The sequence below is a fragment of the Belonocnema kinseyi genome, chromosome 7 (assembly GCF_010883055.1).
Source record: "Belonocnema kinseyi isolate 2016_QV_RU_SX_M_011 chromosome 7, B_treatae_v1, whole genome shotgun sequence".
NCBI lineage: Eukaryota > Metazoa > Arthropoda > Insecta > Hymenoptera > Cynipidae > Belonocnema > Belonocnema kinseyi.
In genome coordinates this window covers 71,765,226-71,790,456 of record NC_046663.1, presented here as the reverse complement: position 1 = coordinate 71,790,456, position 25,231 = coordinate 71,765,226, and the positions used below count along the sequence as shown (strand labels likewise).

Below are 25,231 nucleotides of genomic sequence, written 5' to 3'. Positions count from 1 at the left end.
AATTAAGTCAAAAACGACGGATTTTTAACGAAATACATGAATCTTCTACAAAATAGTTGAATGGTCAACCTAAAAATGATAATTTTCGAAATCAAATGGAAGTTAAATTTTCATGTCAAAACAATAATTTTTTATAAAAAAAAGTTTCAATAAATAATATGAATTTTCAACCTAACTATTCTTGAATTTTTAAGCCAGAAAAACGAATTATCTGGAAAACATTAAATTTTTAATCGGAATATATGATCATTCAGATAGGTTAATTTTCTACCAAATTGTTGAATTTTTAAGCCAAAAGATGAATTTGCCCTTAGAAAATATAAATTTTCATTTAAAAAATAAATATTCAATTAAAAAACTGAATTTTTAGCTAAAAATGATCTAGTTAATTTCTTAGTTAAAATAATTAGTTTTTATTAGAAAAAACGAATTTTCAACAAAATAGTTAACTTTTCAATCAAAGAGATGAATCTTCAAATAAAATGATGAGTCTTCAACAAAAACAACTTTTCAACAAAAAAGTTTAACATTCAACCAAATTAAGTTAACATTTCTACCATGGACGACGAATTTTCAACTAAATAATTAAATTTCCAAATAAATAGTATTTTTAAATCAAACGAGATAAATTCCAAACCAAAGATACATATGGAAGTTTATAGACGGCCTATTATATAGATTTTCCGTCACTGTCCATAATCAATAAAATTACTTGACTTTTCTCTAATTTCAAATTCGTAGCTCTAGGGGGGGGGGGTTTACCCCCCACTCCCGAAATTCTTAAAAGTGTATACAATGTACATATACTTTCCTATGTGCCGCCGCAAATCCCTTTCCCTCCAATTTTTTTCTGCTGCATCGCCCCAACCCTCACCCTAAAGATTTTTTGGCTACGGCCTTGCATAATATCCAGGTTTTCCTTGACCTACGGATTACCCTGCGCACGAGATAAAAAATGCGGGATCTGATTTTTCTAATTCGAGCCGACAACGCTTCAGGTTATCCTTTCCATCACAAATTGAGGCTCACCTTCGAGGTTCTGTGTTGTGTTGCGCCCCTCTACAGAGTCTACAGTCATGCCATCCGAGCCTCATCGAACTTTGCCGAACACCCGCCGAACTCCCGGCGAATGTCGGAAAACTTCGTCAGTCCCTCACGGCTGGCCGAACTGTCTGGGTGTTTTCACAGTTGCCTTCGATCTCTCACGTTTCCTCGTTAACACAGATGACTACGGTAAATCCGCAAAATCAAAGATCGCGATTCTCGAGAGTGGCGATCGTGTGATTACGGTGACGTTTTTCCGAAGTGCGAACTTAGAGTTTTTCGGATTTTAAGTTGGTGACGCTACTTTCGTGACCGGGCTGCTGTTTGAACTTGGCCGATTTGGATTTCCATCCCCGATCTGTCTGTGGATTTACATCGAACAGCCAACGAGGAAAATCCATCCAAAAAGGTAGGATTTTCTCGCGAATCTTCATAATAGAAAAGAAAATTGTGCTCCGAAAGTGTGTTTTTTTCTGTGACGCTAGTGCGGAGGAACTTCGGCCTGCAAGCATGGATTTAAATTTTAAAAGGAAATTTTTGCTATTCCGGTGAAGCCGTAGATAGAATTCCGCTCAGGTTATACTCACAGGCTGTTCTCGAAAGAAACGTTATCCGTTTTATAGCATTTCTACGATTTCATCAAGGAATGCTTAAGATTTGATGGCCGTATCTAGCACGCCTAGACGTACTGAAATTTACTTATTTACTACAAATAACCGTTTTTGTCTACGGATAGCGGGACCTGGAGCAGGTGATAGTCGTGTCGAAATTCCGGTTGGAATAGCTGAATTTTTTCGTTCAAAGTACATTGATTACATGGGTTTAGTTTCGAAGGGGAGCCTACCCTTTTGATTTTGGAGCATGTAGAATTAACTGTGAGAGTAATTATAAACTAGTTTTTTTTTCAATTTTGTCAATATTTCCGAGCGGAATATTTGTTTATAAAAATACCCACTGTGTTTACTGTTTACTTATACGAAACGTTTCGTAACACGTGGAACTTCTAACTTACTTACCTCACAAATTTCATGACAACAATGAGAAGCATTTTGCAATCCTACACTGTTGAAAATTCAGTGTGAAATTCTCCAATAATGATTTTATATCAAATGCCATTCATTTATAGTGTAAAATCACACACTGGTGTTTTTCCATTTTCGTGTAATTTTACACCAAGAATTACTGGGTTTTTTTTCTATCCAATCATCTAATTCTAGAGTTGAATTTGCATTTTTCTTGTGAAATTTTCGGATTTTTGTTAAATTCCTTTACAAAAAAAAAAAAAAAAAAATTCACATGAAAGTTATAAAAAGAACAAGATTCCCAAGACGAAACGGTAATTTTTACTTCGTCATTATGTTGGTGTTTTTTTTAGATACTGAATTCACTAAATCCTGATGTAAGTAACCTTAATTATTACCATTTTAATTTTTAACTGATAATATATTCTAGATGCTTTCAAATAATTTTCAGCATAGTTTCAAATTGACTATGTTCATTTGTAAATGCAACTGAAGTTCTGAACTTTTACATAAACGAAATGGAAATCAAACCATTCTGAAGTTAACTAGTGGCATTAGTTCAGGCAGGCGTGAAAGTCAGTATTATAAAAAACATGAAACGATAATTAATTTTTAGAGAATGACCTCCTTTATACAATTTTCTTTCGAATTAAAAATAGTGTTGAATTGCCTCGTCATAAAACATATTTTTTAAGGGCGATAAGTGCTTCTGGAAAAGAAATTTTAGGTCACCGATAGTTTTACAAAATCATCCAAATGAATCTTAACCAACTAAAAAAATTTGTTTTATGACAGTCTATCACCAGTTTTAATTCGAAAAAAATGTGTAAAGGTATTTATTCGTTTTGATGATTTTCTAAAACTATGGGTAACTTTAAGTTTTTTCCGGAAGCTCTTACCCATTAAAAAAATTTATTTAAGACAGGGTACTTTAAAAATATTTTTATTCGAAAAACAGTGTATTACAGTTTATTTTGATGATTTTTTACAACTAAGAGTGTCTTTAATTTTTTCCGGAAGATCTTGCCTGCTCAAAGAACTCTTTTTTTATGACTATTTTTAAATCGGGAAAAGTGTATAAAAGCGTTCATTTGGATAATTTTGTAAAACTAAGGGTGACTTTAAATTTCTTTTCCGGAAGCACTTACCGCGCTCAAAAAACTTGTTTTATGGAAAGGTTATTTAACACTATTTCTGACTTTTAAAAAAAGGTTAACATCCGCTGGGCTAATTTCAGAAACTAATTTTTTATTCATTTCCATTTCCTACATTTGCACGTTCGGAACTTCAGGTACATCTGTAATTTCTCCAAAATTCACAATAAAAGTGTTTTATTTAAAATTCAATTTTAATCTTTTCTCTTTTAAATCGTGAATATTTTCAGGATTTAAACAATTTGAATTTGAATTTTGGACGCTTCTAATTACAAATTTCTATCTTTTGAAGGTCTTAATTTGAACATTTATTTATTTTTTAAATACTTACAATATGTGATGGCTTTCATTTATGTTATTCAAGCTTCGAACTCTTCGTTTAAATATACTTTAAATTTTTTATTTAGATCACTCATTTGGATATTTAATCAGTGAAATGATAATGGCGATAGATAAATGTTTGTCTGGCAAAGTTTTGTTGACGCCTGCATTATGAGTTTTGTGTTGTGTCTACGTTCTATAATTATAATAAACCTGTAATCTTGGGTTTCTTTATTATCATAACTAGTTAATGAACCTACTAACTTTCGGCATGATTATATGCAATAAAGTACTTGACGAAAGCGCTTTGACAAATTGAATTGGGCGTCTTTTTTATGATTACAAATTGTTTCACAATTTAACGAATAGGTGTTGATGAAGCAAATGTGGAAAGTATATTATTTTTCAGGTTTAATTATAGGCCTCTCGAAATAATAATTTTTTTCTATAATGTTAATAGATACACAGGGACCCTGCACGAACGGTATTCTACGCTTTAATTATTTAGGCCAAGAACAAGATATTAAGGTTCTTTATAAATGGGTGTAAATATATCAAAATAAAGATAGTACGGAATCTATGAAGTCGGTTCTGTGCTTAATGCAGGATGGTTCTTTATTAACGATCAAGAACAGAATCTAAATGCTCTTTTTTATTTTCATTTTTATTTATTATTCATATTGTTATTCAAATACGGCGTAAAATCCATTTTTAAGTGCGTATAATACAAATATATGACCATGATCAGAGTCTATTGAAGGCTGCATCTGTTTCAATTATACTATTTGTATGTACTATCTCCGCGAGCGACGGTAACCGAGGCAAAACATGTTTTTCACGATTTTTAACAGAACAGTGGGCATAATGCAGTTTTCATTTTTTCACTTCCGCAACTCAGTAAACAAAAAAGGATCAAATTGTCCGAAAATCCATAAATTATGGAAAGCTATTTTGGCTTATGACTTTTTGCGCGAGTTTTGTGGGGGCTACAAACAATGAAGCTTAATAGGTCTGATGGAAATCAAAATCTTCTGCATTATTTACTTTTCACAGTCTCTAAAGTTACTAGATGACTACAACAAAACAAAAATTGTGTATTCACAGTCCTTCGTCCAAATAAATTGGACACCAATAATTAAAACAATAGTTGAGGTCATAACTGTGTATTTAAATGTAGTTATTTGCACATTTGTATTTTTTTCATTGGCTTTAGGCAATAGTAGTAATTATCATTCAGTATTAATTTACAAAAGGATCAAAATGCATTATATTTCTTGAAATATTTTTTACAATTATATTCGTCACGTTTTTATGGTAATCATTTCATTTAGAAATAACACGTACAGTTATCTTTAGTTAGCCATTGTTTGAATTAATCAATGTTCTAAATAATATTTAATAAAATCGTGACGAATGGAATTACAACGAACCTTTTAAAGAATAAAATGAGCTTTTGTAAATTAAGCGGAAGAAAAAACACAACTATGCAAATACCTTGATTAAACAAACAATTATGTCTTCAATTCTTTTGTTATTATTCACGCTTAGGTTTTTTTATAAAATTTTTCGCAATTATCAATGGGCCTTTTTGGTTTAATTTTATCAATCACGTTAACTATTAAGAAATATAAGGAAAGCATTTAACTTTAAGACAATTTAAACTCATTCAACAAACTGGAAAATTATAGGAGGCGATTTTTTCATCATTCAAGATTGAACAAGGAATATCCTTTAGGTCCGAAAGGAATATTTGTAGTGGAAAATGAATGTCCACGACAATAACATCTATTTCTAGAGCGACAAATTAGGTGCACGTAACGTTTCGTTCCATTTAACAGCATGTCTCAATGCTAAATAATTTTAAGTTGTGTGTGTGTGTGTATTCGTCATTTTGTCAATGTTGACACGAATTTTCTTGAGTAATTCGTCTGTAAATATTTCACACGTGTGGTTATGTACATTTGACATTCCTTTCGGTTATATTTTAGACTTTAGAGCAAGGACGTTCGTCAAGATTCTAAATGTATTAATTAGGGCCTGGTATTTGTTGTATTGATTGATCACTTGATCTGTTTATGACCTAAGCTAGCATTTTTTTCCGCCAAAAAGTGTTTGATATTTAAATCGATTATAAATATTGGGGATACAAAAAGTTTTAATAATAAGTGGAGGTTATATAAAGTAGAAATTATAAAATAAAAGTTTTCAAATATTTTTAAACTTGTATATCAATTATCGAGTTGTCCATAATGACAAAATAATGTATTCTGTAACCATTAATCAATTACCTAAAGTGATACCTGATCGAAGGTGTGAAAATGAATAGTCATCAATCATAGGTCAATGATGGAAATCAATTTGGTTAATAATAGGCACCAAGGCATTGTTTCTTTTAGTGTGTTCTTCATTTCTACTCTGAAAAATGACGTGTAATAAACTCGGTTTCAAATGAAATGTTATCGGTATACTTTTAAATTAAAGTTTTAATATGTATCGATGCCGAATCCAATTTCATCGAGAAATAATATATTAGTCTAATCCTAGACTATTATTAATTTGTTATTTAACGATTCTTTTATTCTTCTTCGCTAATTTAAGGCTTTGGAATCTTTTTTTTTTTGTATTTCGTGAAACAAGAACTTAGCAGCATCATTTTGTAATTATTTTTTTTCGTGAGGTGAGCGGAATTCTGAAAGGATGCTGATCTTGAAAGATTAAAAGACAGATATTAGCATACGTACGTAATTTGACCGGTTCAATGACCTTCGCAAGGTTGTCTTTTGTGTAGTCACACACATACGCATCCACACTCCCTTCAAGATGCTCAATTTCATTCTTCATCGATTTTCGAACGAGAAACGAGAACCTGGCTAAACCGGTTAGCAAAAAAAGACTTTTGGTCATGGAAAGTGATTTAGAAGATATCATGTCCACGCATGATTTGTGATTCTTTAAGCATCTTAGGTTGGCTAGATTTTCGAAATATTTTATTCTTGGGAGTTTGACGAAATACTTTCAAATTAGACATTTTTAAAAATTTTGCTACGTTTGTAGAGCCAAAAAAGTGAATACGTTCTATTCTTAAGATCTAGAGTTTAGATTATAATACCTTCTAGATTTAGAGAATAGAAAGGTTCACGAAATGTTTTTGCCTCCAGCGAAGTTAATTGAACTTTAACTATTTAACTAAAGATTATTTACGCGTTGCATTTTGCTGTTGAAGTTAACCAATTGCAAATATATAATATATTTATAAGCTAAATTGCACGAACAGAAAATGTTTATAATGAAGATTTGATATATTTAGTTCGTATCAGACATTTCTGTGTGCATACACCTTGTTATCATACATTGTTTGCGAATTTATGGCGTTGCTAAAATCGTATTATCGGGTTCTTTATCTCGCGTGGACTGGAGATTAAATATTTTTAAATTGTTCTTTTAAAGTTTACTAGTAATTAATCAATGTTAAATTGCAGTTTAGTGGTTCTATTTGTAAGTTATATTTTATTTTCCTTCTTTTAAAGTACAATAGCAGGGTATGTTCCATGCATGGGAACTTTTTTTTAGATCACCGTCTTATAATAAATTTTCTACTGAAAAGTATAAAGGTGCTATAAAAATCTTCCCAAACATTTATTTTTATAGACTGCACTACGTAATTACAAGAGGTTGATCAAAGTTCGCTACCAAAAAATTTGATGTGTCTACAGAATAAAAATGCCGAAAATTTCTAAAGTATCTCAGCGATATGTTTGTGTATAAATTATATTTTTGTATGTAGCTACAAGATATTTTGGACATTAAAATACCTTGAATCCTGAAACAAAACAGATTAAAAAATGTAATTTACACAAAAATGGTTAAATTTTCAATTAAAAAATACGAATTTTCATCAAAATAGTTTAATTTTCCGCCGAAGATCAAAGAGATGAAGTTTCAACCACAGCTTTTAATCTTGGCAAAAAAATGAATTTTTAACACAATTGTTAAACTTGCATCCAAGTAGTTGAATTTTCAACGACAAAAAATCATTTCTAACCAAATAATAGGATTTTTGTTAAACGATTTGAACGCCGAACCGAAAATATAATAATTGACTTTTGAGTCAAAAATAATTAACTTTTAACCAAAAATATTTTGACTTTCTTATTGTGTGCTATTAAGTCTGTTCGCATATAAGGTGAAAAAGGGAAAGTTTATTGAAAACAGGAGGAAAGAAGGAATCCTGTCTAAGAAGGAAGGAATAACGGAGAAGAGTGGATAGAGGGAAAAGAGTCTAAAAGTCCTAACTATGAAAGTGATTCTTATACTTATTAAATTATTATTGAACTGTACCGTTGCGGGATCATTTTTCGCAAAGTTCGTAAACTTTTTTCTAATTCATTATTTATTTATATCATTATTTTTGTTGTAAGCCCCGCCACACTCAAATTAGTAACTTACTTTAATTACTTTATGGATGCTGTAGGTTTGTGTGCGACAATTATAGTAAATTCCGTGCGAAAAATAACGTAACACAACTTCATAGTTTTTGTTTTTTCAAATATGGGCAGAAATTTTATTGTAACCACTGCCGATTCTCGGTGCAGTGGACAGGAACGGGAACGCCTTTTAGAATGGATAGTAGCGAATAGTAATAAGGAGGAATTCCTTGCTTTTGAATCATCTGGCCGCGAAAATTATTTTAAAAAGTATTTGCCTGAATCTCTTTGATAAAGGCTGTATTGTTTGCAAAAGATTAACGAAATCACAGAAAAAACTTGGGGCGCGAAACCTTGTAGATAATCGTAAAAGTAGGTTAGTAGGGTAATAGTCAGTTTACTATAACAAACTGAAGTAAACTTTCCGTGGTTACATGACTATAATGTGCTGTCTCTACCGGAGTGTCCCAGAGAATTCTGCGATTCACCACGAACAGTTTACCTCACTATCGTCGTCTCGTAAGCCTGTTCAGCGAGTCGATATTTACTCGAAGTCCAGATGGTTCATTTCCACCTCTACTTCTCACTCGAGGCATCCTGGTTGTTGGTTACTCTCGTGAAGTAGAAAGGGAAGTGGAGATGAAAACTCGCAGCTGTGATTTTGAGTCGGTTTGTCGAAATTTCTCCTCGCTGGACAGACCTGGCTTATCAGTATCGTCGATCCGTCGAAAAAGCGTCCCGCTAATTTATTATACGTTTGTGTGTCGCCCATCATTGACAAGAGATTTGCTTCTGGACGAATGTGGCACCACCGACGTACTTCATACCCAAGTCACTCTTAAAAACGTCGTCAAAAGCATTTGTATTTCAGTTAGTGTGGCCTTGCCCTTAACACGATCAAGTAAATCCCCCAAACCCGGAGTACAAATTGTCATAAATTCCGTGCTGGCGAACGTCGAGTATCAAAATAATAAACACGACAAACGGTACCCCAACTGTTTGGGATGCATCTTTTTTCATAGGTGTGCATAATGCACTCATACACTGCACATGAAGTACCGACCACCTTAATACACGTACCATGCATGTTTATATAGGACCTGCAAACGTACGTGCATGCATGCATCGTATATTTCCCCCCGAGAGTTTTACGACAATGGTGTGCAACCTCTTGGTCGCCAAAAAGTCGGAGGTGTCGCGGAGTTTAATGGTCCTCGAAACTCGGGTCGATCTTTTTTTTTAAAGCCCCAGCAAATTGCTGTCTCAATTGTGCCAAATTTTCAAACCTTTACTTTGTCTCGAGTCATAAAAAAATATTTTTCAGGGTGGCCGGGAAATCCGGAATAACCGGAAGTTCGCCTGGAATTTTAAGTAGCGGCCCGGGAAATAACTAACTTTGGTTTGTTTGTTGAAAAGAGGCAATTTTTTAGATATGTTTTTACTTTTGCAATAAATATCGTCTCACTCTCCGAAAGTAAGTGTTTGGAATTTTGTTCAATGCTAGCAGTCACCTCTATTAAAATATCAAGATCAATTTACATTCAAGATGTCGTCGCTAAAATCCTGCTTTTATATTTTAGATCAAAAACTTCATTTTTAGATATTTAATAACATTGTTATTACATTGGTGAACTAAATTTAGAGAATTATTCAGTAATAATTGGCATAATATAGTTATAATTTAGGTATTCTCGAAATGTTTTGCAAACAAGTTGAAAAACTGATGTGAAGTTAGTGTTTCATAAGTTCGCGTGTTATAATATTTTTATTTTAAAAGTCTACTATACAATTTTTTGAATTTATAAGTATTTTCTCGTTTGCACGAAAATTCAACTGTTTTGTATATCGTCTTTTTTGTTGTTAATTCATGTCTTCTATTTTTGAAAGTTAATTCTTCTAATTTGAAAAGTCTGTCTTTTTTGTTGTTAATTCATATCTTCTATTTTTGAAAGTTAATTCTTCTCATTTGAAAAGTCTACTATCATGTTTTAATTCCAGAATTCATGGATTGGTTGAAATTCTACTATTCGGTTAAAAAATAATTATTTTGTTGAGAATTTAACTATTTTCTTTAACAGTCATATTTTTTGGTTGAAAGTTAATTCTTTTTATTTGAAAAGTCTGCTATTTTATTTTTGGATCGAAAATTCAACTGTTTTGTTAAGCATTCGTTTTTTCTTTTTGTAGAAATTTCTTTCTTTTTTGTTGTATTGAAATTTAACCTTTTATGCTTGAAAGTTAATTCTTTTAAATGAAAAGCCTCACATTTTATTTTTGGGTTCCGAATTAAAAATATTAGTCTTTTTGAATTGTGAATTTAACTATTTGGTGAAAAATTCATTTTCTTTGGTTGAAAATTAAATTTTCGGTAAAAAATTAATCTTTGCGGGTTTAAAAGTCAAATTCTGTCTCAAAAGTTTGACCTTTTCCCTGGACCAGCGATTCCCAAACTTTTTTCGCTCTTTCTGGGGAGCGGTAGAGCTGCCACCCTCAAATTTTTTCATAATACTTAAACCCAAGGGGGGGCACTTGACAGTCTGTGACGCGGGCATATGCTGGCTTGTCGCGCTCAACCTTCCCATTATAGGAAAATTAAAGCTGATTAGGAAAAATGGAAAATTTAGTTAAATATTCATTAGCGAATTTGAACCTTCATAACTTCAGTTATTGTAACAGGTCTCAATCTCAGAACAATAAAAGGCATTCCCGGCCCGGGGTGGCATCCCCCTACCGCCGGGTAGCTACCCTACCCAGGATAGCAGTTTGGGAATCGCTGCCCTAGACTTCTGCCAAACTTTTTTTCAGAACCTCTACTAGAACTCAAGGGGAATACTTGACTGTCTGTCATGCGGGAGGATGCATGCTTCACCAACTTTTTTCATTTTCTTAAAATTACATCAAGAAAATGATTCAAATAATTAGAATTGAATTTAGCCATGTCTTTAGGATTTTAGTTATTGAAAGAGCCTTATATCTCATGGTAATGAAAGGGTCCTCATAGACGGGGGGGGGGGGGGGGGGGGGGGGGGGGGGGGGGGGGGGGGGGGGGCTGCCGAGGTGCTGGGCCCGGGCTGGCTTCTCCCCTAGGCCTGAGGGATTGCCCGGCCCAGGGTGACTTCGAAAACATTATTACAATAATTTACACTATATATTTTACCTTGTAGTTCTATTATTTTTAATTTTTTCAAAATGTATATTTTGAAGCAATTAGTATTGAACAATTATTATTATAAACGTTTGAAAATTATTTGTCAACCGCGAAAAAAATGTAAGTTTTGAGAAGAAAAACTGGAAAATAGTCTTGATTTTTTTAAAGTTTATTTTTATGTTTAAACCCTGTTTTATGTTTCGCAAAAAGGCTGATTATTTTATTATGTCATAGGCTTGAAAAAATGGATAGTTATGTTTAATAGCAAATTGTGAATTTGAAGGTTGCAATCTTATGATTACTGTTTTTCTGTAATTGGATCCGATTTTTTCTTTTCTCTTCAGATTTTTATTATTGACTGTTACATCAAATGGAGTATCTCCAGAAGAACAAATAATTTGAATTCTAAATTCTATTGCATAAGTCCTGATGATAACAAAATTGGTGCGTAAATCAGTTTAAAATATTCTGATGGACAATGAATCAGGTTTGAGAAAGTTGAGTTCACTTATAAATTGCGAGGACATTTTTAAAAGTCACGTCGCACCATTGCATCTTTCCAGGCCATTGTTGATAATAATATATCACGTGCATGATCTAGGTGTAGATATTTTAATAATCTAAATTATGACTTTATCCAATTTTAAACTTACATTAAATACGTTTTTACTTGATTGTTCAGATCGCTTTTCGCCAGTTTACCGAAATTGGTGAAATACTTCTCACATCCACTAAAAATTCTTGGAAGTCTTTACACTTTTAAGCGAGCTTTTAAGCAGCAACAAAGCCTGTAACGATGTTCCAATTGCTCGCTCGAAAAGCAATAAATTCTGTTGCATCGCATGATCGACATAATAGTCTTTTCACCTCGAAGCATTACGGCTTTACTTTTACCGCTCTTTATTATTCTTTACCTTACTCGCTTCCAAGCCTCACGTGTATTCTTCACACATACATAGTATCGTAAGACAACCAGCCTGAATGCCGTTATGACGTCCTTTGGCGGATTCTTCACGAGGTTCGATAAACCTTTAACTCGCGCCTTGTAGCTCCCCGATAAGGAGTGGAATATTAAGCCTATTAGGAAGAAAATTAACCTTAAAATTAAATTTAGTAGTCTCTCCCAAACGCCCTTGTTCAAATCTGTTTCAAATTTTTTGTTTGCCAAAAAAGCAGTTTTACAGACATTAACTACCACTCTTTTCATTTTTGCAAAACTAATTTTCATTCCAAAATTGCATGAAAGATGTTGGAGAGAGTTGTTAATCTAAATAGAAAATAAAATGCTATGTCGTGAGATTTCATGAATTTGAATAATTTGTATATCCACGGTGTTATTCTAAATGTATTAGAAAATGCCAATCTCTTGCTGCCATTATCCAGTTTTCATTCTTATTTCCTCAATTGTATCAATAACTAACTTCACAAGCCAAAATGCTTTAAAAGCAACAAAAATAAGGAGATATTTCACGAAAGTAAGTTAAAAATTATTTTTAAATTCAATCCGTAAAGCTTTCAATTCCTAAAACCTTTAATTAAAAGTGTTTCATTTTCAGCCAGAAAATAATATTTTTCAACCAAGAAAATTAATTTTTTATAAAAAAAAGGCGAATTTACAATCAAAAAGATGGCGGCTTCGGGCTTGGATATTTATTCTTTGCATTGGAATGCTTGAAAAAATCTTTATCAAAAAGATCTCTTTTAGATGGCAGTATTTATATGCGTATTCATATTCTTAATTGTCTACTTAATTAAGTATAATCAAAGATTAAGTTTCTCAAAGCTCTGTAGGGTTTGAGGTACACATTCTCATCGTGACACTCGCGCTGCGCGCTCGATTTCCGACAGACATTTGTAAACAGGTTTGTTCTTTTCAATACTATAAATATCCGTACATAGAATTTTCAAATTCAGAAAAAAGTGGTCTCAAAAATTTTCATAATGCGCTCACTTTTTGAATTTTTAACAAAAATGGCTGGTTCATGAACTCGTCCTTTCTTTTAGGACCTAAAAAAAGTGTGCCAAAGATGAATTTGATTCGTTCTTTTTTTCGAGAGTTATCGTGTTTACGGACGGATGGCCGGACAGACAGACAGAAGCCATCGTGAAAACCTGATTTTCGGCTTTTTACAAAAATTCCCTGACATTTGCATTTTTTTCCTGACTTTCCGTGACCAACAAATTCCCTGGCTTTTCCCCGATTTCCAGGTTTTCCCTGACCTTTGGCTACCCTGATTATACTTATAAAAGTTTTTTCTTTTAAAATTAGAAATCTTTAAATATTTACAAGGGGGTCATATATACAAATATTTCAGGGGGTCTCGAAACGTGGAGATCCGTTGAAAAAGTTTGATGTCAAATTTCCGACAATTCTAATACTTTCTCAATCATAAATGATGAGAATGTAAAAAAAATAATTATTTGTTGGCAAAGTAGTTCATATTTCAACCAAGCAGTTGAATTTTCAGCCAAAAAGATGCATTTTAAACAAATTAGATTAATTTGCTATAAAAAAAGACCAGTTTTCAACCAAAGAGGTAAATGCTTAACTCTTAATTCAGTTCACATTTAAGGCGAAAAGCGAGAAAAAGAGGCGAATAAGGGAAAGACTGTAAAACCTTCGATAAATAAAGTAGGCATTTGATAATGTATAGACTAAAGAAAAATAGTTTAAATAAATATTATAATTTGTTTATAATAATTTTTAAATATTAGGTTAGCAAACTAGAAATTTTCCTCAATGACAACAAAGCTAATTTTTTATTACGCACTTTTTGATTTCGGATTACACACTTTGAAATCCGGACTGATTTCAATACCATTTTAGCGATTTAAAAATGTTGAGCCTTATTTACGAAAAAATGTTAATTTTACGAGGGTCCTATATTATATTACGATTGTGAAATACTAGCTTCGTGTGTACAGAAATTTCTTGTTATCATTACAAGAATTTCTTCCAAGAATTTTTCGTAAATCTCACATGATTTTTTTTAACATGATGAAAAAACACATCCTGTCATAATTCTTATTTCTCCGTATTCACGCAACACTGATTTTTAAAATTTTAAAGAGGTCGTGGAGTCAAGGTCTTCGGGAGGATCAGAACCGCGGAAAATATCAACAATCCATCATTGTGGCGAACCGGCAAAAATGGTTTAGCTGTCCCAGCTAACAGTTTAGCTGGATTTCGTCTTCGAAGAAAATATAGCTGTGTCACCTAGATTTATAGCTACTTCAGCTCAATGTGCCATCTGAAAATTGTCTAGTTAATTTACCTACATAACTTCCAGATGGCAAATTTAACTAAAATAGCTAAAAATCTGGGTGACACAGCTATATTTTCTTGGAAGACGAAATCCAGCTAAACCATTTTTTTTAGTGTGAAGTGAGTTTTGCACCTTCTATAAATGCCAGCATCGATTAATGAGCATGTCAAGCATTTACTATAACTCGCCCCCGGTGGCTCGCGTATTGGAATGCAAATTGAATGTTGGAACCTGCATAGGCGAGATAGTAAGCTTATTTGCAGTAACTCGGCACCGCACTTGGTCAACTCAACCAATGACCAATCGGGTCGGGAAATCCGGCTGCTATGCCATTGCCGGGTGTGCAATAAATTTGATACCCCAGACACATTTCATGTTGGTCATTTGCGCTCCTCAACCCCTCACGTCCATTTCCGCTATCAGTGAACACGTTTCTGACTTATCCAGTTTGGATTTCATTTATTTTTACAAACTTGCTTCATTTCTCAGTAAGAAATAGAAAAAGATGTACATTTGCAATTATTACTTTTCTGTAAGAAACTATGAAAACAGATATAACAGAAACGGTATGAAAGACACAGATTGGTTTTGAGATACGTTTTGAATTGCGGAAAACTATCATTTGACCCGCGTTTACTATATAGTATCATGATTTCTCGAAACGAAGGTGTCCCACTTTTGGGAGACTTGAATTGGCTCGTTTAGCTAGTTGTTAGTAGTTTGAAATACGTGTTTGTACACATAAGGGCTGATCGAAAGCGATCCGTTTAATCTCTAATTCTGAGATTTAAGTCGATCGTGCGATCCCAGTGGCACCTAGAGATGTTTTCTCCCAGCGTGCATATGTGTATTTGGCTAGGCGATGCATGTTATCAATCGCGGGGTGAAAGTGACGCTTCTTCATTCGATACAAATTTAGAAAGTCAATCGAGCATTCGTCTCACACGTTTTACATGCGAATGCAAATGTACGTGTCTTCTTCCTAACATATCTCCAGAATCTTTCTTAATTAAATCAAACATGCTGCTCATGGTATGTTTCATGTATCACTCCAGTTTCAAAATCTGACGTCTCATCAATCTTTACATTTTGAATAGCACCAACATAATTTTTCACTCGTGATCAACAACGTTTCTTATCTAATCTGCCAAATATTTAATTTAAGATTGGAGACATACGATTATAGTTCTCTGCACACACAGAGGAAAAATGTATAAGGAGCACCATCATTATTATTCAACTATTAAACACTCACCGAAGTGTTAATTGCTGTATTTTAGTGACAGATATTCTCACTGTGCTCAAAAGAATGTGATATATAAACAAAGAAGCGAGAGACGCGTACTTAATGCTCACTCTGGTTTATGATGTTTATTTCTTTAGCAGGTTAGTCAATCTTGTTAACCGGAAAGGGTGTCTCAAGCGGAAGAGAGATCCATTCGAGAAAGTTCAGCCAATTATCTTCTTTTGTAGTGCTTCTTTGATCTGAAAATTGCATAGATTGCATCATTCTGAAATCCTGCAATCACTCCTATCTTCAGCCTTTTATGTAATCCGTGAGGCATACGTATTGTTTTATTATATGCTATTGCTACGATCTACAAAATATGTATAATATTCAGATATGTATATGGCATCGAAAACTGCCAACCCTGCAACATCCGAATTCCAATAAAAGCTTCCACCTATCACATTTAACATAGGAACAAAAGAGAGGTCGTTCTGATCGATTGACGCATCAGATTGATAAAAGAGAGGAAGTCAAATGTTGCATTTCGCTAGAGTGAAGTCGAAACCTTTCCGAGATTGATTCAGGTTTCCTGAAGTCGGAAGGCAGCTTCTGTCTTCGGACTTTCTCTGTAAGATCAACCGGTATGTTCCTACTTAGGCACTATAAGGCCTTAGGCAGCACCTGGTTGCACCTGCGACTAGACCGCAAGGGCGAGAAAACGTGGGATGCGCTGTACTAATGGGAAAGTCATTCGTTAAAGACGCGTCATTATTTTTCACCGCTTTGTTTATTCAATGTCAGCCTCTTTCATTAGCGCTCTCTGCAGACTTGATCTTCACGCAAAAGGCGAAGCAAAGACGTTCCTCTTCTTCTTTCCGTCTGTCCTTGAAATCCGTAATAGGCTTATTATTCACTTCATTTTCACATCGCTTTTATGAAAGTTGTATTTCAGCTTTTGTTTCTATGCCTCATAACAAATCGTTTCATGTTTCTTGTTAAGAAAACTTTCAGTATCCAATAGCGGCGCTTGTACGTCTGACGAGTGAAGCTGATTGAAAATATACGTTATACGAATATCTTAATTTTGTAAAAAGCAAAGCCAATGTATGCATCGAACGTGAGTCAGGTCAGTAGGCATCCTTACAACAGATACTGTGGAAGATTATGTTATAAAGATCTTACGTAGACCTTATCATTTCGCAAATGTCAGTAATTAGGTATACGGCGCAATGCGATTTCTGAGATCCTCATTTATTCTCGAAAACTATACACGCGATCGATGAATTCATATAAAAATACTTGCGTGGGCTTTTCCTGGCTTGAGAAAGAAGATGTTTGTGCAAATTCAAATTTACGTGTGTATACATTTGTATACACTCAGGTCGTGAAATTAACGAGCAGAAACCGTGAGTCCTCATTTTGAATCTTAACTGTCTTTATAATTCTCTGCTGCGTGTCATTCTATGCGCTATTTTCACTCATTTGGTGAAAATTACACTCTTTCTACTCTTTGACGACAATTATTGCCACGTACTACGCACATCTTAACTGACGCTGAGTGCAATTGGCACGATTCTCAGAGTATGAAATCACACATTGTTGCCATTAATTAAGAGGAGAATGTTTACTTTTTAAATTTCAGGTTTAAAAACTTTCCTTTTCTGGTAAATTTATTTTAATTTAGGGTGACAAATTTTTTAATTGGCGACTTATGATAAATGGAGCATACAAATCTTCAAAAGTATATTTCTATACTTTCATGTAAGTTTCTGCATGGTATTATGATACTTTGAAGACATCTTATGAGGAATATGACAAGGTTGCAACATTTTGCGATATGATTGACATACATTTTTTAAATGCACATATTCTCTCAAGGATGATTATAGATACGCGGCTTCCGTTCCGGATATCAAGTTTCTTCTTCTTCTGCTGACATGCCCTCGCGCAGATAACATGTGCTCGACTTTCATATATAAGGTCTATTCTTCACGGACAACAAACAAACGTTCTATGCACAGTACCGGATGTCCGGTGACAATGAGTCTGCCACGCAAGACTGCTATTCACCTCAATGCAAACTGTGCTCTCGTTTTCATCACGTGTAATCAAAAAAAAAAAAAGTACAAACCGGTTCGAGGAATGACTATACTAAAAATGGCAACTATGTCTTCATGGAACCCTAATGGCAAATAGCAGCGTGGAATTTACACGTGATGTCACTTGTGTGAATTAAGCGTCCGGCGAAAATTACTTTTTTTCGCTACAATCAAATTTATTACACTGAGAAATTGAGTCTCGATTCAATTAAACCTAATTGCTACCTTAAGCATTTATAGAGGAAGTTATCAAACATTTTTTCAATACATGTCTTCTTTCCAGTTTCTTACTATGCCGGAAATTTTAAATCATGTTCGGATTATCACTTATATTGATTTCTTCTCACATTTGGGGACTAATATGGGTGCTATTTCATTTTATATCCTCTACAATTTACCTACAATGTGAGACTCATAGCGAAAGTCACAGCAGGTGAACTTTCATTAGGTACGATGTTTGTGTCCAAGTCATGCAATAAAAAATCGAAAGAAACTATTCGCATGTAGATGAGCGCATTCATACGCTGAGAGTGCTCCGAATGGACAATTCTCGACTATGAATATAAGGTAAATTTAAATTCCGAATTGTTACTCAGTACCCTGAAGAGTGTTTCATTTTTATGCCATGAATGTAAATTATCACCGAAATAGGCTAAGAATTTGTCCATCCTTCATTGTTAAATCTTTTATTCAGACTTTCTTCGTTTAGCATAATAATTCAATCAGTAGGGTAAAGACATCAGTTGTCAAGGGGAAAATACTTGTGGAGGAAACGTTTGATTTCTTGTAATCGAAAATTTTAATAAAGCGAATTCATTTCAAATCAGACATGCAGTTCATTCCGAAGTCACAAATCATTTTGCTGCTCAAATACATGTTGTTTTTCAATGGTAAGAAGAAGTATCCACACAAAATTCCCCAGTAATTAATTCAGATAGGAAGTAAAATCAAAACATTGCACAATGGATAGTTTTCATTGTTTACGTAATGTAGTTGTCAACTGTTTGCAACGTTTTGATACCTGGATTTTTGTATGCCTGTAGTAAATTAAAAAATATCAAGTTCTTGGTAAAAATGTTAACTATTTTTTGAAAATCCGCGTTTTCAATTTTTAAGATTCAAATACCTATACATTTCTGAACAAAATTAATCGGTAAGATGCGTGTTGTCTTATTCTCTTTGAGAAAGAAGATTTAATTGAAAAATTATTTTTTGAATGAAGTATGATTGGTTGGTGGAGGGTCATGTAGAAAATAAAATATAGAAACTAATTTTTTTATTGTAGACGTTTCAGCCACATGTTGGGCCTCTTTAGTAAAATTCAGTGCCCCTGCAAAAATAGTGAAAATAGAACAAATTGGATCTCGGGAATTAAAAAATAAAGTATTTTTCGCGTCATAAAAAATAAAAATGTATCTTGTTTTCTATTTTGAGCAGAAAAATGAAGAGATTAACCTGGTGCTTTATTGGTTAAGATCTCTCTCAAATGAAATATATCGACTTTTGAAACGCAGTGACTTTAGAAATTTGCGGTCGGGTCAGTTAGGAAATGTGGAAAGGTGGTGTTTTGGCATTACTAGAAAATGATTTCGTCGCGTGTTTGCACGAAGCAGTCAGGTAAATCTATGTTGAACCACGTCCCCGTTATTGTTCTACCGTTTCAACGCAAATTCCACTGAAAATAATGGCCATAACTGCGCGATGACCCATAATCGCGGTTATGCCACAATAGGCGCGTAACAACTGGCTGTAAAACATCGCTCAATTTTTGCTGATGCGACATCGGAATTTTGCAAAGAAGAGAACAAAAAATAGAGAAACATTTGTACTTTGATTTTGAAGAGTTTCACACCCGTTCTTATAGTTTCAAATGCTTAATTATACAATATTTGGGATTGGAATTCCTTGTGACTTTTTAAAGTTTTTGTTTTTTCATCAAGGTAAGACCTTCACGAAGAGTAAGCAGTCTGCATTCTCGAGTCATGACGATGGTCTCACCCACGCTTTTAGTGTAAAAAGTATGTCTTTCCGGAACCTTCTTTCATGCTGATTCAAACACGCACTTCTTTCCAAGAATAAAGATGTAAAATGTTTTTTGATAAAAATAATGATTTGAATCAAATCCTAGTCTTTGATCACTTTCACATATTTACACTTACTTTATTCAACTCTAGGAGATCCATTGTAAATCCTGTCTAGAATGTAATCCGTTTTTTCATAATACGTGTAAATGTTATGTGTTAAGGTTTTTTCACTAAAAAATGGAAAGAGTGTGCCCATCGCAGGCGTCTTTTAGACACACTCCCTGCGGTGAATTACTGGTTTTATCTTTGCCTCATCGAATTTTGCATGGTCATACAACAAAGAGATCCACTGAGAGATTGGATTCTTTTTGGCAGCTGCCTATAGGCTTTGTGCGTATTTCAAACTGACCTGTTTAGTCGGTGCATGTATACCTGTTTCTAACATTTCTGGGAGCTCGAAGCTTATTTTCACGTTTTCGCCACCACCCGAATTGTCAAACCCATCTTCCTGCCCATTCACATATCCTCACAATATTTCAGGAATTCTTCGTTCCCATGAAATCAGAGTCGAGTTATAAGGAAAACTGTGAGAAAGTTACTAGTGCTTTTCATCCATATCAAGAGCCGTTACTCTTCAGGTTTCCCAAGTATCCAAACTCTGCAGTGTGTAGTTTTTCAAGTATGGTTAACAGATTATTTAAATGTGTGGTAATTTTATGTTAAGAGTTCAGTGGATTCCGTCTGCAGACTTTAGCCCCCTGGAGTGCCCATGTCATTCTGAATTAAAGGCATAATCGTGGATTGCAATCCTGAAAGATTAACCTCAGTGTCGTTAACCTCGTCCTTAGGTGCAAAAACGTACACGCGATACCGTTGGCACGAGTTTGATATACCTACCGTTTCGTTGCAGGCATTCATTTCTTCATTGAAATTAACATATTTCTCGGAATATTTATCGAAAAGTTTTTGTTTTTTTGTTTGTTTGAGATGTGGTTCCTGTAAAGTTTCGTGGTTTTTGGTTAAGCCGAAGTAGTTAGATGGATGTTAAGTAACAATCTGCGTATAACGGTACTCTTGGCGAGAGCAGCCCATCCGGCACGTAATAATAACTTAACCGTGTGGTTGAAAAGTAATAGTACTCTGAGAATAGGAATGAAAAACTGCCCAAATTGTGGGTCCACATTTGTCTTAATCGAGAACCGTTTGTGCTTGTCATAGGGAAAATTATATAGAGGCCCCTGATTAATCCAAGGTTTCAGTTCAGAAGACCAGTTTCTATAATCATGATATAAATAGAAGACAAACAAGAAATATAAAAAATAGTCCAATTAGTAAGCATCTCTAAAGGAAGACTGATTCAATTAGCCATTGCATATGAATTAGCTTTTGAACCCTCATTCCGAAGGACGTCGGTTCGCAATCGCTTAAGGTGAAGGTATGGGTATAGGTTAATGGAGCATGTTCTGGCAAGTAACGGGCGATAAAATAAGTCAGTAACGAGTAACAATATGGGGGAATAAATCTTTTAAGAGGCGAACGTACACGAGAGTAAAGGGTGTAGGCAATCTGGCGAAGAAGCAAAGGGAGAACGTTTCAGTCGTTAGAAGAGACTCTTTTACGAGCGCGAGAACAATTTCTGTGACAAAGAAAATTCAAGGGGCGCTGCAGTGAATATACCGCGAATTCTTTCTGCAATCTACTTAGCTTTGAGTTTAGAGCATGGATGAAGAAGCCACCACTGTCAAATGCTGCCGGGTGCCGACTGCTCACCCACTGTACCGTAACTTATGCACCGCTGATTCACGTAATGTCGTACTTTAAAGACGACCTATTCGTAACAGAACCATTAGAAATTCTATTTAGGTCGTCGGTTTCGAGAAATTCAGATTTATCTTTGTTTTGCATCATTAAGTATGTCAATTGGTTATTTTTTTGCCATGATGTTTATCTTTTCTTTGAAGAATAACGTAAATGCGGTCTTTTTATAGTGTCCGATTTATTACTAATTTTATATTCTCTTGAGTTTATATGATATTCCGAAATAAGTTTATAGTTGCGCGAGAGAGTGGAGCTGTTGTTTTAAGACAAATGCTAAATCTTATAGCCTTTGAAAATTGTCTTGTAGTCGAAGTGGCAGCCAATTTCCTGCCTTCTGCTTTTTTCAGGTCCTGAACTCTTCCGGTCTCACAGATGGAATGATTTACTATTTCTTTTATGTCTTTCAAGTTCAGTTTTCATCTGTCCGTTTTAGTACATGGAACAGTTGCATGAACCTCTTTGAAGCATTCAATTAGTGCTATATTTCACATTCACAGTTATCAAAAAAGGATATTGCTAATGGACGTTATGTTTTTAAAATTTATAATGTTCTTAATTTATTTATAACTTTTCCTTGTAACTTCCAAACTGGGACAATCGCGACTTATGCAAGGCAAGAATATCTGACCTCGGTGGTGGACACTTGTCTGCTGCGTTGAACTAGTATATGTTTAACGTTTTGAAAGGTCTCTCGGCATATATCTCGATGTCGAAGTTGCGTAATATGCAAAGCGAAGTAAACACGGATGATTTTAAATAAAATGGCGAGATGCTAACTCATTCGTCAGCTAGAGCTTCAATATAAACCGAAGCTTCAAAACACTGCGCTTCGCTAAATTCATTTCTGAATAAATATCTCACACTAAAAGCCATATTGACAGTAATTTATGCGATACTAATTGAGGCATCGGAAACAATTAAAGTCCATTAACTAGACATAAATAAATTAAAAGGGAATTTCTCTGTATAGTGGTGACCATTTTCGTACACTATGGTCTAAAATCTAAATGAGAATCGGAATATTATTTTCAGAGGAGCCAAAACATGCGTGTGTCATGCTCAGGTGTGATTGTACAAGTTTTCTTGCACAATCCACATGCATGTTATGCTGAACGAATGTAATGCACTAACATTTTGTACATAACCGTGTTTCACACTCGTTTATTCGACCCAAATTTGCTGGCCAATACACTCACAGGTGTAGATACAGTTTGATGTCATGTTTCTTATGTGATTTAACATATGCTGAGTCTTACTCAATGTAGGCACCTGTATACAAAATAAAATACGTGAAGGGTTTGTCTTTAGTTTTTCTTAGAGCCTGTTAACTTTACTCTTAAAGACAGGTCTCTGTATAAAAAATTATTGAATATTACATTTATAAAGAATATTACAAATTTTAAGGAAGAAATAACGAATTTACAGTTGGATGAGATTCTCATATCTTGTGGAATATGAAAACCGTATTTTCGCTAGTAAAGAGTTGAAAAAAAAAGATTATCTGCATAACGTTTCTCTACTTTACGAGTTCTCATTACTGATTAGCAAACAAATGGTCATAAAGTCCTGTTAAGAGACACTGTTGAGTAATCTCGTGCAGTGCGATTTGTGCGAATTCGATGTGCGATTGTGCTGTAGCGGATTTCGAGATTATCGAAGGATCAGCCAATGCCGGAAATAAATTCCAAAAGGCGTTGAAGCCGCGAATGGATTGGATACCTCACATGCATGAAACGTCTCGATAGAACGAACAATGCATCTGTAACAACAAAGGAAACGGTTGGCGAGCTTCAAAGCGAATGAACGCTCGACCTACTTGTTTCTCTTGTAATGTACTCCATCAAGACGATGTGCTTCCTGTCTTCCATTGACTAAATCGCTACGAGGCAGCGCAGCTGGATCTTGAAATTTTGAAAAACATACAATTCGCGAAAGAGAACATTGCAAGCTTTTGTTATGTCGCGATCCAGCTGGCATTGCCGTGTAGCGATTTAGTCAATACTGATAAAAAATGGTGTATACCGTGGATTCATATCTTGGATTCTTAAATTTGGTACATCAATCTATGAAGATTAAGCCGTAAAATCCAGATATTAAGTTTTATAACCTAGTTTTCTTAGTGATGGAACCCTGGTGACGAAATTTTGTATATTCCATGGTTTTGATAAGAGTGATTACAAGAATTCATATTGAATCAAGAAATTATTGTTACGAATACGGATGATACAAAATATTTACTTCATTCAACTACATTTTATGAGACCAGGAAAATTATCTTGGAGGATGAAAGTATTTTATCGTCCGTATTCGTACCGATATTTTCTTGATTCAATGGACTTTTTCCTTCTACGGAGATTGGTTAGGAACGGGAAAGTAAAAACTGAAATATTATTGAAAAAAATACGTTCATGATAAAGGTGTAATTATATAGTGATTAATTAAATTAAATTTGTTTATTAAGTGTAGGCCTAAGTTTTATATATGTGTATATATATATATATATAGTAATCATCTGGTTAATCATAAAATATTTATATGTATCAATTGTTCTAACTAATAGAAGTTCTTTATTTTTGTTACAGGTGAGTTCACTTTGTATTTATTGGTACTCGAGAAAGCTGTATGTGAGTACAAAGATTATGATATAATCTTCTTACTAAAAAATTTTAAATTCTTTTAACAAAAGTGCAAAAAATTATTTTGATGGAAAGTCAATTGCAAGAATGTTAAACTAACGAGTTTTTGTCTTCGAAATCATTCAATTTTAACAAGAAATATTTAATTCATGAAGCTTTTTTTTAAATTGCTCAATAATCTGAATAAATGACATTCAAATGCTATTAGTGTCCAAAGTTTATGGTGCACTTTAGAAGCAATAATAGTTTTGAACCTTTTATCGCTCACTCGACCACTCACTCTTATAAATGTTTTCAAATTCTATAAATATCTGTATCAAACTTTATTCTAATTGTACAAAAATTCCAATTATAGAATAACTTGGCATTTTAAAAATGAAGGTTTATGTTAATAATTCATGAAAATCTATTCTATATAAACAATTAAATATTTCGTTCTCGCATAAATTGACAGTTGCGTTCCTGCCTTTGGTTATAATTTAAACTTGAAAAAAAAGTTCTGTACATACAAATTATTGTCAATTCTTTAGAAAATAGACACAGCAGATTCAGAAGACAATAGGTCGACCTTTTTTAGGATGAATTGACTACTTCAGTCTACAGTGTTATTTTTAAGGAAATCTTGAATTATTCATTATTTCTTTGTCTACAAATTTTCCAATTGATTAGATGAGGCTTCAGTGCCATTTTTTGGAAATTTCAATTGATTAATGTATCTGACGTTCTGAACATGGAGATGAACGAAATATTTTTCCTCGTTTCTATTCTATCCATAAATATTGTTTCAATTGCAATTTCAAGTATATACATTTTGATTATGTTTTAATAATTATTATTTCCAATATAAATGGACAAACATTTGAGCACTTTTTCTGCTTTACAAAGTCATCAGTAAACAATGTCGTTCGGTTGAATGTTCAGAACTTCGACGGCATAATTGATTAATTATTTCTAGAGATATTTCACTGTTTAGGCAAATATTTAACTGATTTGCATCAAATATGAAATATTTTGAAATGAATAAGAAAAACCTATGAAAAACTT

At 33.8% G+C, this 25,231-nt stretch overlaps 1 protein-coding gene across 3 annotated transcripts in view; it reads left to right on the top strand.

The window, feature by feature from the left end:
- Window positions 1-1,168: 1,168 nt before the first annotated feature.
- LOC117176113 (golgin subfamily A member 6-like protein 22) overlaps window positions 1,169-25,231 on the top strand; it is a 251,380-nt gene continuing 227,317 nt past the window's right edge. For all 3 annotated transcript variants that reach the window (XM_033366169.1, XM_033366168.1, XM_033366166.1), the window contains exon 1: window positions 1,169-1,453. The gene's annotated coding sequence lies outside the window, so the exon portion shown is untranslated. The remainder of the gene's footprint in view (window positions 1,454-25,231) is intronic.